General features: G+C 41.8%; 1 protein-coding gene across 6 annotated transcripts in view; it reads right to left on the bottom strand.

The window, feature by feature from the left end:
* BACH2 (BTB domain and CNC homolog 2) overlaps window positions 1-20079 on the bottom strand; it is a 188820-nt gene that overhangs the window by 82689 nt on the left and 86052 nt on the right. For 5 of the 6 annotated variants that reach the window (XM_027633581.1, XM_027633589.1, XM_027633564.1 and 2 more), the window contains one exon: window positions 18187-18295. The gene's annotated coding sequence lies outside the window, so the exon portion shown is untranslated. The remainder of the gene's footprint in view (window positions 1-18186; window positions 18296-20079) is intronic. The other variant, XM_027633575.1, reaches the window with a different exon arrangement.

Below are 20079 nucleotides of genomic sequence, written 5' to 3' on the forward strand. Positions count from 1 at the left end.
CCCTGGGTTAATGCAATGTGTGTCATATTCCTCCAGCCACTCTAAAGCAAAGCTACCTGTCATGCCATGTCAAAAGAAAACTGGAGAGAGAATAAAGCGTTCATCTGCCCACAGCAAATTCACTGTGCTGCCACAGCCGTGCCAGGGGCTCAGGGCTCAGTCGCTGGAGGGGAGGCACTCCAGGATGGGGAGAGCTGGTGAGAGCAGGGCTGGGGCCAGGGGTCTGGAAAGGGGAGGTGAACCCCCCAGCACCCGAGTCCTAGCATCACTGCACTGCCCAGATCCCACACAACACACAGTCCCAATCCCAGACTCCGGAAAAGGCTTCCCCCATCTATGAAGGAAGCGGTCACACTCTGAAGTAGTTGAGGAAGAAATACTTGTGGAAGGAGAAGTAATTATTTTTAAGCTACAGGGGTTTTCAAGTTGCCAGTGTCCAACACTTTACTATTTTCCTTGTAAAAAAACATTTGAATACTTAAGTACTATTTACTTGAGTGAAGTTGGCAAATGGGAGTGGAAAGGAAGATGGTTTTCTTTTGAACTGAAGGGGACAGCAGCAGAACAAGCAGTGGCATGTATCTATCTTACCAGGATCACTGCAAAGGCTGTGTCTGCAGAATTACCACAAACTAAAGCTAGATGAAGGGGGATAAACCCCAAAAATTTAGATTTTTTTTTTTTAAAACTACTATTATTTTTCCAAAATTTGCAAAATGAATAAAAGTTCTGGTTTCTCAAGACATGTCTACTATGTCTATTTATGACTAATGGTTATTTATGACTCCATAAAAAAGTAAAAAAAATAATAAAAAACAGTGCAAATGAGAGAGATTTGGTTGTTGTTTTTTCTATACTGTTCCTGGTAAAAAAGTTCAGTATTTTCTGAGCACTGATCCTACAGCATTCTACTCCAAGAGAATTGGTTCCCTTATAAAAAGTAGGTTATTTCTTCTGGATGGCACCCTCCTAGATGATTTACCAACAGATGCTCAAAATATTGCTATCTTTAAGGAAAACCTAATTGGGTGCTTGAAAAGACTCATGAGACTATGCTAGGAACATAATGCTTATGTCTCTTCAGTTCATATAGTTTTCTCCAATTGGGTATAATGTTCATTGCCAGAACAGTGCCAAATATTTATGGTCACAAATACACATTACCTAAATTGCCTATAAAACTAAAAATATAAACTCTGTTCAGTCATAAATCACTAGTAGAACAAAAATAACTGTTGCTTACTCAATGGCCAAAAGAATGAAACCAGGGAAGGCTCTGTGTTTTCACGGACAAGGTAGTTTTCTGAGCTAAAATTGCACTTGCCCCAGCATATCAGAAGGAAAGGAGAATAAATAGAACTGGGGAACAGGAAAACAGAAAAAAAAAGGAGGGGGAAGAGAAGACTTTCAGCACCACTGAAGCTTTTCTGAGAAGGGCTGATTGATGTTCACTGCTGTAAAAAGCATGAGGCTGCATCCCAAGCATTTCATTCCCTTCTGCAAATGTCTCACTCCATATCTCGCCCCATGTTCCCCAGATATTCTTGCCCTGCGTGTGATGATCCAGCCAGCATCAGGTTTTACACATGATCTAAAAGACTAAAGCAGGAATCTCTCTGCCCAGGGGTCAGCTTAGGGTAGAATGAAACCTAACCCCCGCCTACGCTCAACACGAGGGGTTCTTCATGCTTTCCATTCAATAAAGGACTTCCCGAAACAGGCAAATTATTAAAGGCAAAACTGCTGTTACAGTTGCAAACTTATAGCAATACATGAAAATTGAGCTTATATGAAATGAAGAGCCAACGGTGCATCTACCGAAGAGGAGTTTCAGCAGTTTAACATGCTGATCGGCCGGGTTTACAGCATTGGGAAGAGCCAGATCCTAGGCAGGGGAAGATGCACTCTCTGCTTCAAGGTTTGCTCACATCAAGGTCTCAGCACTCAGCACAGACCTGCACATGTGGGCCATCAGTTACAGGATCATGAGAGGTCACAAAATCATGGCTCTATGTCAACCTGAAGACCCAGCTCCTGGAGTCTTGGAGGTTGCAAGAAAAACTCATATTTATTTTAAAAATAAGCATCTGCCTTAACACTATGCAGAGAAATCTAGAAAAGTAACAATACTTCAAACTGGATACTATAAAATTTTCTGGTCTTTTTAAACTTATATTGTTTAACAACATCTTGCACATTTTTGAACCTTTCCTTCTTTCTGATGGCTTCCAGCATTGCTTGGCAGCTGAAATTAGCATTAAGGAATGCAAACGTAAAGGAAGACACATCAGACACTCAAACTGGTAGAAGAATGCATGAAGTTGAAAAAGCAATAAAACATCTTCCAGTTTGGATTTCTGTCATATGGAGAGAACATTTCAAAGAGAGGGTTTGTTTTTAATAGGGTTTTAATGCTTGAGAGGAGGAAAACTGGTAAGTTTGCAATGAACAAACCAAGAAAGGTGAGAAGAGCACAATGAATGTGCCTGGGTATTACTCTGATTATCATGAAAGATGTTTCAGACACAGAAATTCATGTAGTCCTGCCCAAGAAAACTGGAGAAGCTGGGTGGGCAATGACAGAGGTGAGCAACAGATACACAAATGCAACAAATACACAGTGTTTATCCCAATGTTCACTACAGGCGGGTAAAATTAGGGCTAAGTAAAGTGAACCCATACAACAACAGAAGTTGGTGAGCTTCTCTCAGATGTGGACAGGAGAAGAAATAAAATTTAAGGAAGGCTGCACACCTGCGAGCAAGAAGAAGTGAGCACAGGTGTGCAAAAAGAGTTAGTATTTTCTGAAGCAGTGCCGCACTTGGTGGAGTGCAATGATGTTTCATAAACAAATGTGTGCAGAAACCGGTACCAGTGAAGTCAAGGATCCCGGTTTGTTACATGCAATACCATCATAGATTACCAAACATGTTTTCTTTACATTTTGTGAGTTTTTGAGTGAAGCTGAAGAATATTTCTTTCTATGTGAAATAGCTTCATTGGAACATTTGTAACTTACAACTGCTTGAAGGGTCGCCTAAGGCTGAGAAGGCATTTGCAGTGCTTCTGACATCTAGTGTGTGATCTCTCCCTGAAATCTGTAAATTAAACCCAAGATGATATCGATACCTATGTCAGAAAAGATACATGGTCTGCTTCACCCTCAGTGCATTTAATTTCCTCATAATAACCAGTTTGGTTATTCCAAAGGGAAGGAACATGCTCATCCATCACTCCTGCTTGTGCCCACATGCACCGTTTACCCAGGGGCAGGCAAAACCAGGAGTTGGGAGGGGACAGCAGCTTTTTCCCTGGTGTCCAGAGGTGGGATGCAGAAGACCAGCACAACCAAGGACGTATGGACCAGAAACAGGGAGGTACCCATCCCAGGATTGCGAGGACCAGCTCTGCAGTGGTCCCCATCTGGGTGAGCTGTGCCGACAGTCAGAGGAGATGAGATTGAGCTGTTCCCTCAGATAACGGCAAAACAACATGAGGAACCAGTCTGGCTAGAAACCATGACTGAAGTCATCAAGAGAAGCATCAAGACAACCATCACTGGCTGGTTGCAGGCTGCTGGCTGCTGTTGCCCTGTGCCAGCCAGGGAAGTGCTCAGGGGTCTGCAAACTGGGTTTTCCTGAGCTACACTAAACCAAACTAACTAGACTTAAACAGAAAACCTTCAGAGGAGCTGGAGGATGTGCATAGGGGGAATTTTCCACCCCTCCTTCTCCTCTGGTTGCAGTTAGCTCTGCAACACATCAGCCAGGATGGGCTAGGAGAGCCATACGTCTGTAGTTCAAGAGTATCACCATGGGAACTTGTAAATCTTTTTATGTAAAACCTGAATTACTTTCTCATTGGAATATACTTGACTTAAAGTTACCACTGAAAACATTTTAACTTGGGGGTATGACTCATGAAAGAGTCACCCCCCCAACAACAACATTATTACATGATATGAGTATTTATACCCCATGCAGTAAAACCAGCAGACAGCAAAAGTCACAGCCTAATACTTTGTGTCCGATCTGATGAAAATTCAGATATCTGGCTTATTTTTCCTTAAGGGCTGGAGAACTTGGTTAACACACATGCAAACAGGAGAAATCCGTGACAAGGATGAAACTGCTGTTCCTGAGCCTGGCATCTCAGAAGATGATACTGGAATAGCCAGCGCTGGGTCTCTCAGACAAGGATGCTTCCCAGGGCAGCACAGAATGATGCAGTTCACTGGGTTTATTCTCCAAGACTCCTGCCCCAACATATGTGAACCATGACAACACACCCCTGCCCTGCCATGCTGAAAGGATGTTCCTGTGTTGAATGATTATCACAGTCAGACTTTTACTGCCAACTGCTTTTAAAAAATGCAAATTGCGAAAACAGTTAATATACAGAATGAAAGAACAGGCCACAGTCAACCACAAAAACTTCCCATAAGGTTCAGCATGTGGGAAACAGATAAGTAAATGCTGTGAAAGATGAACAATATTTAAGTATTAACACAAATGTTTATTTTGGGAAGGTTTATGTGGCATTTCTACCGGTTTTCCTCCAAGCTTTAATACAAAAATAACTATGTCTAACTGCAACTGGGAGAGATGGTAGCAGCTCAACATTGCTCCCTTTTTAACTCTGTACTCAGAAAAAAAACCCTACTGTCTTACAGCATCACACAAACTAATTTTCAGGTGATTCAGGGTGAAGTCAGCCATGCAGTTCAGAAAGTTCAGTCACTGGTCTCATTTTCATCAGCCTGTAAAACAAGGACATGTATGTGCAACATGAGGACAAGAGAAATACAACTTTTCTCCAAGTTGTACCGTTGGTTCCCCAAGTTTTATAGCATGAAGTGAGGAAATTATCCTTTAGCTCATGTAAATCCTGGATGCAACAGTTGCACATCCAACTATTAAGAGGGAGCCCATGCCGATGTATGATGTACGCAGCTACTGTGAGTCTGCACAAGCTGTGGTGGGGCTGAGAGTGGGCAAACACTGCACCTCCCATGAAGGAGCTGCCTCTTAGCGTCTCTGTCTTCACCCTTGCCCCAAGCAGGGGAAAGTCAAAAGACCTGAAAACATTTTGTGGGTATTCTTCAGTGGTTGTTAGAAATATAAAAAGAAGTAGAATGTTGGTGGGAAAGAGCTTCAAAAATACATTCTGTTTTGGGTGAACTCTAGTCTGTTTAACAAGAAAAGCCAGAGAGGCCACGCACAGTAATGCTGAGAAAAAGGAAATGGTAGTTCATTTTAGCCAGAGTCATAAATCTTACCAGTGAGCCTCTAACGGCAAAACGGCAAGCAGGGGAATTTTTATACACAGATAATTAGTTGTGATCTGATATCGGGTTTACTGTTCTGTGCACTCCATGTGTGCAACATGTTCTCAACCTGCAAGACACCGCTGAGGCTCTGGTTGCCTTGCTCCTGCTGGCTTGGCCATAAGGCGTGCAGCCGAAACTTCCAGAAACCCTTGTGAAAAAAAGAAAGGTGAAGATGAAGGTGGATCTGTCTGCTCCACAGAAGTTTTTCTGAGGTGAATCCAGAAAGATTCTTTCAATGGGGAAAATGCACCATGCTTATAAAACCACACCCCTTCTGCTACAGGAGAGATAGACCAACAAGACACTTTATGCCACCATCAGCACCTTCGTCTTCTGGGCTACAGACACCACTCACAGATCCTGCAGAGCAGGCAGATGCTTCAGGGAAAAGGTTTATTCACGGCAGTGAGAAACAAAATGTGGTTGAGGAAATTTATCAGCCAGAAGCAGCTGTGATGATGCTTCACAAGGACCAAAGTCAACTGGACTTTGTCAACTCTCTCCATCTGTGCTGGGAACAAGGCAGCCCATCCATCAGTACTCGTTCCTTGACAACTTCCTCTGTTGCAGAGAACAGCCAAGGACTTCCACTAGCAACTGACATAAGCAAAGACTCCACCACATCTAATAGTAAGACCGCATTTCCAGCCAAAGCAAAGCCGCTTTTCAGTTTCTAGATGAGAGGGCATCCAGGGCACACGTGCCAGAAGCACATGGGGCTTGTGAGGCACCTGTGAGTGCCCCAACACTTCTGATGCTACCTTAGAAGGAACCAATTTGGTATAGATGAGGTCTGGAAGCCTTCTTCTCCAAAAGACGCCCAAGTTAGAAAATGGCTCACAGAGAACAGCAGTTTGCAGAGAGACACCTCAATGAGCAAGGAGAGCCCACCCTATTTGCATGAGGGGCTTTGAGGCTACTGGCCCTACAGGTTACCTCAGTGCTTCTACCTACTTTCTGCCCATCTTCTGTTTTCTTTTTCGTGCCCAACCTAGTGCAGCAGGGCAGATACACCATATCGCTCGATCGCACTCCTCTGCTGATCCGAAATAGCTGGAGGCAGGTGGGGCTACGGGGCAGACCAGCTTGGTCTGCACAGGGTTAAGCAGCAGGTCTCTTGTCAGAGGCTCAGTTTGCTTGATACCGTATGTTAAACTGAAAGACCAATCTGTATTTACTGCGCTAAACTACAATTATGGGGTTTTTTTAATCATTCAGCCTAATGGTATGCAGCTGTCACAGAAATCTTTGAACACATCACTGGCTCTCTTTGAGCTGATTAACCAGATAAGGAACCATAGCCAAAAGACATGAAAGGATGAGTTCAAATTTCAAACTCTCAGCTGAGCAAAGAATTTCATTCAAAGGAATGTGCAAAATAGAGGGGGAGGAGGTTCACAATGCAAATGAAGGTTTTGTTTACTACTGATATAAACAGGTGAAATACATGGCTTAAGAATCAACAGACCCAAGCCTCAAAGTAGTGCTGACAGGTGTTACTTCTGCCACACCAATCTGTGTGGATGCCAATATTTGTATAGTTTTTTTCCAGACTGGAAATGATGGACTTTCTTCCACAGCTATGCTTCTTAGACTGAAGAAGCGTCCCTGTGATATTAAAGAGCACCAAGGCCACAGCCCCTTCACCCAAACTGCTTCTACTCAGTGTGTTACTTCAGACAGCATAGCTTCTTTTTTTTTTTTATTCAAGACAGTTTATGTGCTTTTATTTCTAGCATAATGTTTACTGTTCCAATCAGAATATTCCGTAATCTCATCTAAATGTTTTATCATTAATTGCTGCACCCCACCCTTAAAAATTATCCTCAGGAGAGGTAAACATTTCAACATTACTTACTCTAGTCAAAGCCATGAATATGCATTATTTATTTATATTTGTTTATTTAGGTAAACAGTATTTAAGGAAAATCATCAAATCGTCTTCTCTTTGAAAGAAGCTCTACTTTACCAACCTTGCCGTGGGCGTTGCAAGTCCCTTAAACACATCTATTACTTTGTCTTACTCCACCATGATTTACACTAGTGGGCCTCAGACCACACTACAGCTTCCAGGAAAGCAGTTCTTACGCTGTCTAAGGCTGCGTGACAAGTCCAAAGCATCCAAACTCGCTCTCAAGTATGAGTAGGAGGTACTCAGATGCCAGCAGAGAGGAAAGGTGTGCAATGAGGACCAGAATGCTGCTACCTATCATCCAATATGCTGATTTTTAAGTTTTTTTGCAGCAAGACTACCACTATTAACACAAAAACACTCATGACCTCTTCTGCTCTCTCCCCACAGAGGGCTATTTCCTTAAAAACAGAGGGGCTGTGACCACCACAAAACAATGAGTGTTTGGTGCCAGAGCAGCCAAATAGCCCACTGTGCCATACCTATATATATATAACCTATGCACTGGGTGATAAGCGGTTGAGTTACTCCACTCAATTCTCCTAGTTTTCTTCCTCAGTATTACATTAACTCAAATATTACAACATCCCATCCTGCCTAATACTTCCACCAACTTCCACTCCAAGCCGTGAGAGAATCAGGCAGCATCACAGGCAATGAGTCCACTTATAGGGAACTCAATTTTTTAAACCAAAAAATTAAGACACGTGAACATAGTCCTGACACAGTTGATCACCCAGCCTAAAGATCGCACCAGAGCTACAAGAGAGGAATCAAAATGCGTCCCAAAGACAAAGGGATTTTCGCAGATCTACAATTGTTAAGTAAATAGATAAAACTGCGGTCTGGGCTTTGTTTCAGTTTTCAAAGCTGATTTCCGGCCACTGTTCAGAGAATTGCTTTGCATTTCCATTTCTGACTCACCCACTTTAGCAAGCGCACTCGCTGGAATTACTAAGCATGGGATCTCATCAAAACACTTTGCTTTCTGAATCAAAGAGCTTTTCGGTTTTACTGATGTGAACTTATCTGTAAATTTACCATGGTAACGACACTGGTGGTGTGCAGGTATGGTCTGGGTGTGCAATGCGATGGGTCAAAGGACTCTTCTCCCACAGGGTGTCCCATCAAAGTACAGGAATGCCTTCCAAATTCCACACAACCACTCAGAACACACCAGTCTCTCGCATACCCATTGCAAAATGATACACACTCCCAGAGACATGTTTAAATGTCAGGCATGAATGAAAAGCATTCCTGAAAAGAATCTGTTATGAAACCGAAATTCGGAGATCGCCGCAGTGCTGTGCCTAAGTTGAGTCATCAGTTCCCTTTACAGCCTAATAATTGACGCTGCCTTGATCAGAATGACTGATCCGAATGTTGCTTTGTGTTTGTGTATTTTTGTTGGTTTTTTCCTTTTTTGTAATTAAAAAAAATAGATTTCTTATGTAAACAAGCCGTCTGTCATCTTGCAGGAGTATTTGTACTCTTCAGATCATACGAAACATCTGTCAAAACCAGATTTTACTCTCCTCAGTCAACTCAATACAGCCTTAATCAGACTGCAGTACAAAGAAACTAAAAACGGGTCTTGTTATGGAAAAAATACGCTGCCAACTCTCAGTGGAAGATGATTTTATTGCACTTTCTTGGGATTAAATGTTGCAAAGATTATTAAAAGAGTTCCCTCTTTCACCTGTGGGATCGATCCCCCAAAGGCAATCCTGGGAATTTAAGTGCTGTTTTTCTCCTCTCTTTGTGAGCTCCTCCAAAATTAAATACCTTAAAGGAAAAGATAGATGGGAGAAAAATCCAAGTTCAGTGAAACTTCGGAGCATGCTGATTTCCCACCTTTTGACAGTGGTACTCACATAATGGAGTGATTCCCCTTCTGACGCTTTCAACAAACAAACACTCCCACACATTTGCATCCCACAGGTCACACCTCCCCAAAATGATTCATTAAGTATTTTCACATTTTCTAAACAGGGAATGATCAAGTGAGGTTGCAGCTGCCTCTAGGGGTGTTTTCTGAAGAAAAGGTGACACAAAACAGGGTGGTTGCTACTACCAGGATAAGGGTGATGTTAGACTGCCATATTGTGGGTCTTCTGCCAGGGAATTGCAAAATCATTATAACAAAAGAAAAAATAAACCAATGGAAGAAACAGGTGTGAGACTTTAACAGGAAGAGCACACTACTCCATTAGCATGAAAATGAAGAGGAGGTGACCGGGGCAGGAGCATCAGGATCAATGGGTACCACCTAGGTGTCTGGGCTAGGACAGTACACAGAGCCCTGTTAAACGGAGAAATAATTTATGGATTGAGGGGACAGCATTAGAAACATTTAATAGTGGATACATGGGTCTTAATTAGAAGTCCGCCCCTGGATGGGTGAGAAATTAATGGTCATGTCTATATTAGCTTTTATTCTTAGACCTAAACCGCTCCACTGAAACCATGTTGTTGATGCCCAATTTTTGTATTTTGTCTGGCAGTCCAGCCTGGCACTGCAGACTGAGCACCCACTAGCTGCTGGAGTACATCAACAGTGCTGCTGGAGGCACAACTCTCAGCTTGTATCAGTAACTCATGGATTACACACCAAGCTGCTAACTGTTAAAAACAATGCATGGAGATAGGAGGAGAACATTGATATACTTTGGAGTAGATGGAAGAGGACCATCTAAACAATGAGCACTGAGAGTAATACAATGGTAGATATTACAACAAGAAGACAGACAAAAGCCAGAGCTGTGGAGGAGAAGAAAAGATCAAACAAATGGCATAAAAAGGGAAAAGGAAATGATCTACTGGTTGAAGATGATGTTAGATTTTATTTCCCTAATTGTGGCAGATAGCTGGACATGAAACTAATAGTTGTATCTGCAAAATATTGTACTCTTTCAAATGTCAGAACTGGATATAAACGAAAGTCTTGCTTTTCAATGACAAAAAGTCTTCCCACAAGCAATTTATACAATTCTTTTGAAATAAGAAATTACTGCAGAGTTACACTTACGAAACAGACCTATGACAACACTAAACAAGATGTAATCTTGACTGTGATTTAGAAATAATGTCCAGAAGCATAGAGCTTTAGCTCTGCTTGGCACAGAATCCAAGGAGTATCATCAACCTTGCAATGTTTTTGGGGACTCTCGTATTTTTCTGAACAACACTTTTACCTCCTTCATGGATGGCCACACTCCCAAAATATGAGGTGAAACACTATTTTGGTCAGCTTTGAGAAGCGACTGCACTGAGTTAGCACTGGGTTTATCTGCCAGACCTAAGACATAACATGCTTTTCACTATGACTTTCTTTAACTCTTTGAAGTTTTATTATTCCAAGGTACAAGGGTGGCAATATGAAGACAGAGAAAGCAGAGAAAAACTGGGTGGGAGTTAGAAGCACTTTGCACTCTCAAGCTAGCAAGCGAAAGAATCCTCTTTGGCTTCATGAGAGCATTACCAATACTAACAAACCACTTGCTGACTGGTACTACATATCAGCAGGTTGTGCACACACGTCTGTTAGTGGTTTGATGCATGCTAAGTGGAAAAATTTTGACATGTCCCTTGTACTTGCTTTTTACTTAATTTTGCACCAACTTTTGAATGTCAAGATGAAAAAAATAAAGGTGTGGGAAACAAAGCAAACCAGGGTTCATCACTTCATAACGTTAACCAAAACAGCAAAGACTGTATTTCAAATGTCTATCTAGTTCTCCCTGACAGCTCAACTCAAATTGAAAACTTAGGCATGACATGAATTTCTTCTTCAGATTCATGTCACCTGAAAACAGAAGTTTAATATCAGTATTGTCACCATGCCAGTTAACTATTAGACAAAGCAATAGCAAGAATCAGCAATCGTCAGGCCAGAAGCAAAGCCAACTCCATAACCAGAAAAAAAGATTTATTTTCTCAGCCATCTCTTTTCTCTGCTCTTAAACTGTGACTGCAGCAGCTTCAGAGACATTCAACACAATCCACTCTCACTGCGTATTCCTGCAAGAAAGATGTTCTCTGCACTCAGTAATTACATCTTCACTTTGCCACGTGAAAAGAGTCTCTTTTTACTTCTGGAGGTTTTGTTTTGTTTTTAACTTGTACCACAAAACCTGCCTGTTCTGCCTTTATCTTATTACTCCCTGTAGTCCTGGCATTTGTTTAAAATGATGTAAAAAATAGGCAGTTGCATGGAGAATGATTAGTACAGTGCGTGCTGTAGCAAGCAATGTTATATATTTTATTGCTTATGAAGTCAGTGTACTGGAACCAGCCATATCTGTTAGTTTGGTCTGAAAGTACATTTTTCCTTTCCTGCTTGCAACAGGATAGTTGATATTTGGAAGAAGGAATACAGAAAATAAGCATGGTGGTAGGTGAGCACTGCTAATGACACAAGCTCACATTTAAATCAAGGGTTGTTTGTCTAGGATGTCTCTCTACGAAGAAAGAATAACAAAGTTTGTGCCTCATGTGTCAAAAGGACACTTGCCATGCTGTCTGCTCAGCCATCATCTCAAATTATTCATTACCTGTGCCAGCGTTCTCATCCCACTGAAAAAGTCCCTGAAGCTCTGAAAGCAAAAAATTAAATCGAACGCTTCCCCATTTGTTCAGAGTGACTGCTGAAAAACTCATTAATGAATACCTGGGCAAAAAGGCTCCCCATACTTACAGCTCACAGTTATAAAAGCCAATGCACTACAGCCAGCGAATGTTTCTATACAGCAATTGGCTTAACACAGCTTCCTTGGCAAACAGTGAGAGGAAATACCGAATAAATATTAGTTTTCCCATATTTATTTCTACACTGGGTGAGGCAAGACAAAAAGATGTTTAGGCACTGAACTGATTTCAGGTCTTCTCCTCTGTGAATGATTTGGCCTGCAATGTTATAGGGCTTTTAATCTCACATACCTCATGGATCCTATTATCATCACTATCATAATGAAACCAGACATAGTTTACTTCCCATTCCCCCACCTCAACACCGGCAGGGCACGCAGAAATGAGGAAGTCACTGATGTAAAATTGACTGAGGGCAGCCACCCATTGTTTCATCCCCTTGGATTCATCTCCTTACGTTAAATGGTACCACCTCAAGCTGGTCCTGCCAATGTGCAGGTCAAGCAGCAGCATAACCCAAACCATAAGGATCAGAAGACACTCAGCTCAGCTTGTCCATGGGAAAGGGGGAAAACAGTCCCTGTGTGTTTCTACAATTCCTGTCGCTCTCGGCACAATCAGATTTTATTGATCTGTAATCCTAGATAAGTGTATTGAATCTTACAGCTGAAGTCAATTACACTGTGTTAAATAGCCTTCCTGATTTTCAGGACGAAAATCACTTCTTCTGTATAGAACTAAATTAGCTCAATAACTCATTACTTGTACCATGGGCACGAGGTTGAAACAGGAATGGACAACTAAACAGTTGCTGTCTTTTCGGGCATTGGTCCTTTAGAGCTGTAAGCAGGTTGAATTTCCAGTTTCACCAGCTGGAAAAATGGACAAGCACTGCAGGCAGAAAGGGGACATCCAGTCAACAGCACCACATCTCAAACCATCCATGTTCTCTCATAGCAAGGGGCTCTGAGCTGACCAGCCTTGGAAGGAGCGAGACATTGCTTTTCCTGGACCAAGAAGTTTTCATACTCAGAAGTTTGGATTAGACATAGCAGTCAACCTGGAGTTGCACTGTGTCTCCAAGGGAGAAGTGGGTTCTTTATTAATCTAAAATGACAGTGACTCAACCAAAATCAATGGGCTTGCTTCTGCATCCACCAAGGCTTCTGTAGAGCTCCTCTAAATCACAGCCCTTCCACTGGCACTACCCATACCTGCCTTCTGCCTTCTCATGCACTCTCCATGGATGTTCACTCCTGGCCATGGCCAGAGGCAGGGCTGGTGGACCTCTGGTCTGCCCCTCACTCAGTACACAGGCTCAGCATTTAGACTGTTTTGTGGTGCCATCAAGCAGCGTCCAAATGAGAAACCAGAACCAGTTCAGACCAAACCATTTTATGAATGAGGAGAGAAGGAAAACAAGTGCAGTGAAGTGGTGGGAAAAAATAAACAGTGAAGTTAACTTGATGAGAGTTACTGAAGAAAATCCAATCCACCCAAGACAAAGGCTGGTTGCCATTTGGGAACAAGGAACAAGTAGAGGAGGGAAGATCTGGGAGGGAAAAGATACTTCTATATCCTGACAAAAATGAGTCATGACAAAGAAGAAACTTCTTATGGCAGGGTCAGGATAAAGAGTATCAGTGGCAGAAAGTGGTTCAGGTGAGTATGGATCTCAAGGCAAGGCTAAAGAAGTGTTTCTGTGGCCATGGGAGGAGGACTTAAAATAAATCAGGGATGGGAGGACTACACAGGTCTTAAAGAGAAGGATTGCTAATCAATCCTGGCAGCTCAGAAAAAGTTGAGGGTCAGGTCAGAGGAAGGTTTATGAAAGCAATACGAAAAGAAAAGAGGAAGGCAGTAAAGAAGGTGGGTGGACAGGAAACAGCAAGAGTTGTTGTAGCAGAATCAAACAGAATACGAAGTATGGCTCTAGTTTGAATATGACCCTGTCTGTACTTTCAAGATCTCACCCCTGTCAGGAGAAGAGCATTACTACCGTTTGGAGAAGGAAAAGAGTGTATGGGGCTCCACAGGCTCTTCTCAGAGAAAAATAATCCCTATAAGGGGAGAGTAAAGTTTAACTACCAACCCAAAGGAGATAAAAGGACACATCAAAAGGCACGCAACCTGTTGTTTCTGATTCCTTACTCAGAATTAGCATCAACACTGAGTGAGAGTATATACAAATCCCCTATAAATGAATATTTGCCTATCAGGGACTGAGTGGAGGAGCAGAGGGGCTGAAGGCCAATGGTGGTGATGGGCTACGTGGACACCCTTAGAAGTCACACTGTGCCAGCACTCACTTTGCCAGGCATTCCTGAGTGTGATGTCCCACTGCCTTGTACCACCTTCCTCAGATGCTACGGTCACCTTTGGTAACCATCTGACCAGCCTCAAGTACTCTATGGTTTCTTTCTTACACACAACTGTATTTACATGTTAGGAGATCTCCATGTAACTCGAAAGACGACAGAAGCTATGTTTCTGATTCTGTTGGGTTGTGTAGGGTGCGCATATTGAGCAGACAGGAATGACTCAAAGCCATAAGCAGGCAGACTAAGAGGAGAAAGGTGAGAGACAGGGAATATTCCAAAGCCTGCTGCTGCACCGGGGCAGCCAAACTCCACAAGAAATAGGCCTGAAAAAGTTGGAAAGAAAAAAATCAACCCTTTTTAAATCTGGAAATCATTTCTTCTACCCTTTAACATGGAAATGCAAGCAGCAATGCGCGATTATCCCTTTCAAGGAAGCACATCCCTCCTGTTCTAGTCCCTGGGGTGGCTCATCCCATCACAACATCCACATCTTTCAGCAACATCAGTAGGCTTTGTCCTCACAATGAATGTGAGGAAGGTTGGATATTACGAAGAAATTTTTTACAGAGAGAGTAACCAGACATTGGAATGGGCTGCCCAGGGAAGTGGTGGATTCTCCATTCCTGGAGGTTTTCAAGATGAGACTTAGTGGCACTTATTGCCATGGTCTCGTAACCACCGTGGTGTTGGATCAAGGGTTGGACTTGATGACCTCGGAGGTCTTTTCCAACCCGGTTGATTCTATGATTCTATGATCTCCACTGCACACATGAGGAAGTCAGCCATAGGTCTGATGAAGGAGGTTGGCTGAGAACACATGGGAAACCTGTGACCAAGGCAGGGAACTGAACCCAGACCATGGGTTCCAGTCGGGTGGAAGCTGGGTCCAAGCTGGGTGGTTGACAGATCACCTCTTCTTCTGGGGCTTTGTGATTTAAGTTTGGTGGGTTTTATAATGAAAATTTTTTTTCATTTGTCTAGTCACTACGTTTCATTTCACTTCCACTTCTGCTTTGTGAAAGTTTTTTATTCTGCTGCTTTTTGTTTTGGCTAAAAAATTAACACAACTGAAGATTAAACAGAATTTACCTTTCACTATTTGGTCTTTTCCCTCACCAACATCATCCTCTCCCTAGAGCTCAGTGTTAAGTGTCCTTTGTGCACCCTGTGCTCATGACTATGGTGTAATTAAAACACAGGAGTGATATTTAGAAGGAGATGTCTTAATTCACAGCTTCACAGAATTACAGCAACTGCTTATGCAAACAGCAGCACTGTGAGGCAGCAGAGCAGATCTGGTGGGAAAACCAGAGAAAAGAGATGCACAAAAAAGGTAAGTTCCAAAGTGAATGTTCTGATGCTGCTATGCATCACACTGACATGAGCAATCATCTGAAGAACAGCTACCAGTAAGCCAGTGCATCAGACCGCTTGGGATGTTTTACTGGGTTAGCTAATGAATCACTGGGAAAACGTGAGCCATGTGCTCACTGCCAGGGTAGTCGTCATGGTGGGTGAGAACAATGTCTCTTTCACTATCATCATGATCTGTGGTTTAATTGATATTTGAAAATTTTTTAAGATTCCCTGTGAAAGGCACATAATATGTACTTCTAAGACCAAATTCTGTGGTATTATACCTATTTTCAAGGAGGTGCAACAAGTCAAACCACTGTTTGAATCCTTCACAGAATGTCTCAAGATTTTGAAAGGGAAAAAAATAACTCATTTCCACCTGTGTAATAACTAACACAGTGAGGAAGAAAAAGACTTCAGACTTTTGTGAGAAAATGCTGCAAACCCACAAACTTTCAAAAGTCCCCAGTATGCTATTTTCAGCTTATCTGGATATGGCCCAAACTATCCACAACTAACCAAGGTGCATCAGAAGACTGTCATCATTCCACTCCCACCACAGGCTTTTTGTGCCCACTGTGCATCCATGGCTTTCAAGCCCTAAAAAATAACATAAGACTTTTACGCTTAAAGCAGCCGAGCAGCTGCAAAAATAACTGCATAAAAATATTGAATACTTGGTCCCACTCAGCAGCTGGAAAAACAATTACTGAATGAAAAATTCAGCTTTTGATACTACTTAATAGTTGGGGAAAAACTATTTGTGAATCATAATTAACATTTATTTAACCATTTAAAAGCACGTATCTACTGTTTGAGGCTTCATGGAGAGCCAATATGTGGCCTTCTGGCACCATTAAACAGACTAATACAGTTAAATTGGAAGGACATGAGGCAGAAAACCGCAAGTGAATCCTTCAAGGAACTGGTACAACTGAGACTGCCTCAGCAGCATGCACTCCAACCTAAACAACTCTGTTTCTATGATTTTAAATGATTTTATGATTCTGTGAAAGCAATGGTGGCTTGGGTCAGGACATAAGTTCCAGAAGCAGACACATCATTTACAGGCATGATACTGAAAACAAATATTATGCCTTGTTCTAAATTTCTAATTAGAAAACTGCTAGAATTTAGGCTTTTTGAAGTCCTAATTTCCCCCAAGCAATTCTCTCACTTGTTCTCTGCCAATCTGTGATAGCTGAAATGCCTGATCATTGACAGCAACTGGGTCCTTTTTTCATCTCATTCACCTTCACCCATGCAGAATTGGGCTGAGTGCCTCATGGGTCCAGCAGGCACAGTACAGGCACAAAACAGCAGTTATTGCATCTAGCAACTAACTGCTGGCAGAGCTGAGCCAAAGAATTTTGTCCAGCACAGCCTCACCTGGAGAGAGACCACAGCCGACCACAAAGAACAAAGATATGCAAAGAAAAAGCCTATTGCAAAAATTGACTCAACCGCTGCATTTGAAGGACTTGTTGATGGGATTACGGGATTAGCATATATATATATATATATATATAAAACCTAGTTTATGTACAGTAAATGTCACCTGTAGGGAATATTTTGCAAGGTGCTGAGGAGTGTGAGCAGCCTGCGTAATATGCTTAACTAAGTGATTTGAACTCTAAGTAGCTAACTCTCCCACGATTGCTATCTCAAGCAACCATGTTATCAGAGGCCATTTCAAGGAAAATGCACTTATGTCATAAATACTTCTCATATCATACTTCTCGTAACCTGCAGCAGCAGAAAAATGAAGGTAATATAAAAAGAAATAAAAGATATAAAATTTCAGGTCACAAACATCCCCAAATGGATTACGCTTTCTAAAGGAACTGTTTAAATAGTATGATGAGGTTTTCTTAGTGTACATCTCGAAGTTTTCTAGGACGATGTTATTAATTCTAAATGCAAACGTTCTCAATGCCATACTCAGTGCAATTGGCTCGCAATATGAAACAGGGCCCTCTACATTGAGACTCACTCATCACTAGGATGATCTCAATAATCCTTGTGGGTCCCTTTCCAAATCAGGATATTCTACAACTCCGTGATCATGGAAACAGATGCAGCTGACAAATTCACCTCCATTCATAGCCTACTGAGGTTCCCAAGCCATATCCCCTGCATGTCCAAAGAGACAAACCAGTGCTCTTTTTGGATCAGAAAGGGCAACCTGTCATGGACGATTTCAAACTGAGTTAGGCAGATCACAGTTTACAAAAATCTCCACAAAGCACTTGCCCTAGCAGGGCTACACCAGCATAGCTAAAATGCCGAAGTGTAAAAATGCAGGCAGGGATGAACACTCAAAAAACATGTATGCCACAGAGTTAATGACAAAACAGATCAATATGTACTTGGCCAAATTTCTTCATAGGCTAACATGTAGCTGCATGTTATCAGAAGTGTTCAGGTACTATGCTAGGGAGTTTTAGAACAAGTCAGCAAAAAGCCTTTAAAGGGCTTTAGCTCTATGCTTCAGATTCCCACATGCAGTGCTAATGTCAACTAGATGTTAAACTATGAAATTATAAGGAACAACCAAAACATCTCAAAACCACCCCAAAACTGAAGAAATCATTTGATGCTGCTTTTGCAAAAATACTTACTTACAATACAATCCTGGAAGCAATTTCCAAGCAAGCCAACTGCTGCTCTAGAGAGTTTAGTGGATGGTGTGGCTCAGCTCTTTCATACAGGCAGCACCTACAGTTATATCTAGGAAAAGGAGAGATAACCAAAATTCTTTATGAGTAAATACACAAATAAAGCAATCTTTCTCTTTAAAACTATAACATGGTTAAAACTAGCTTCAGTAGGTCTCAATAAAGTTCTCTTACCAAGCTTCATGTGTGCTGCCTGCTCACAGGAACAAGCCCCAAGATGCAGCCCAAGCCAGCCTACGGTGTATAAGCCAAGAGCGACTGTGCTTGAGAAAAAAGCCCCACACCGAGTGTATCAAAGCAGCAAACAAACGAGTGCAGCTGTTTTTCTCATCTAGTTCTACTTAAAACATTTGCAGGAAACGCAAGATGAATTAGTGCCAAAGAAATGTAGGTGATTTCAGCAAGGCCAGGAATTCCAGGCACCAACTTCTATTTTCTCTCTCTTGAGTGGGTGTTCACTTGTAAGTTGTAGACACGTTAGCAATTCAACAACTGAGCGAATTAACGTTCGGCTTAGCAGTCATTGTTAGGTTGGGAGGTTATTACTGCTTGTTCTGCTAAAGTGACAGGTTTAAATTGGTTTGTATCTGAAAAGTTGTTTTCTACAATACATACTCCCTGTCTTTTTGTACAGAATAATTTTCTTCCATCATGTCGACTCCTATTGTACAAACCAATAATGTCAGCTCCACCACAGCAGCTGGGATAGGCAAGGAGAAACAGCAAAGGGACAGGTGAGGAGGAGAGAACTCTCTTTGGGCTGCCACCTTGGTTTTTTTCCAGGTATTTTATGTGGTTGATTCAAGACTTTGCAACAAAGGACTATGCTTACATTTGCAGGACACATTCTGTTTTTTAAGCAAGAAAAGGTAAAACACAAGAGCAAAGAGAGGGCTTTACTTCATTGAGCCATGAGTCTGAGAAAGATGTTTGAAATCAGGCACTGCTTGGTGCACAGGATGGAGAGTTGTGATTTCCCAACTTTGCAGGTGATCATTTTTAATGGAAAAAACAAGTTTTCAAGGTTGAGCTGACTGGTACAGAGGAAAAAAACATACCACCACATGTCAAATTTTTGCAGACTCAGATCCATTTTGTACTAGTAAACGAGCTTGCATCCTTCCCTCCCTCGTGTTTTTTTTTTTTATTTTAGGGTAGCTCACAAGCTGCTGACAACTCACACTGTACTAAGAGCTGTTCACACCGCACAAAGTGTTTACCACTCACAACTGATGCTAAAAATTAATTTACAGTACCGCTACAGCAAGCTTTGACAAATTGTCATGTGTTGACACAGTCATAAGTTGTTGGTTAAAAAAAGCAACACTTCCCTCTTCTGCCACTTCATGTTTGAGACCAAGGATGGGCACATTATGCAAAGTTTGAGGGTTTGTAAGCTTCATAAATGTTTGGGCTTCACAAAACAAGCTTGGTTGTGAAAGTTTTTTCTCTTACAGTTAGGCATGTGTTTATTGCCAAAAAGACTCTAGTAAGAAAAAAAAAATCCTTTCCCATCTACCAAGATCTGTGTGTTGTGCAAAACTAGGAGAAAAGGCTGTAAAATAAATAACCTTGTACGATACTTGTTCTAGGTAAGATCATAGCAGTGACAAATAGCCTGTACCAAATCCTCAGAGCTGTAGACACCACCCTCCTACTGTAGAAAGGAAGGAAAAAATACAGCTACAAGTAAGAGTTTTAATTGTTCTCAGCTGTCACACAATGTTATCTTAAGTGAACGCATTTATTTCTCGATTCTCATGTGTACCTCTATATGGAAAAAAAAAACCAGCAGTGACATTCATCAGACGAGGTCCAAATTGATTTCTGTGTACT

The sequence above is a fragment of the Corapipo altera genome, unplaced genomic scaffold (genome assembly GCF_003945725.1).
Source record: "Corapipo altera isolate COAL_440 unplaced genomic scaffold, ASM394572v1 2b, whole genome shotgun sequence".
NCBI classification, from domain to species: Eukaryota; Metazoa; Chordata; class Aves; order Passeriformes; family Pipridae; genus Corapipo; species Corapipo altera.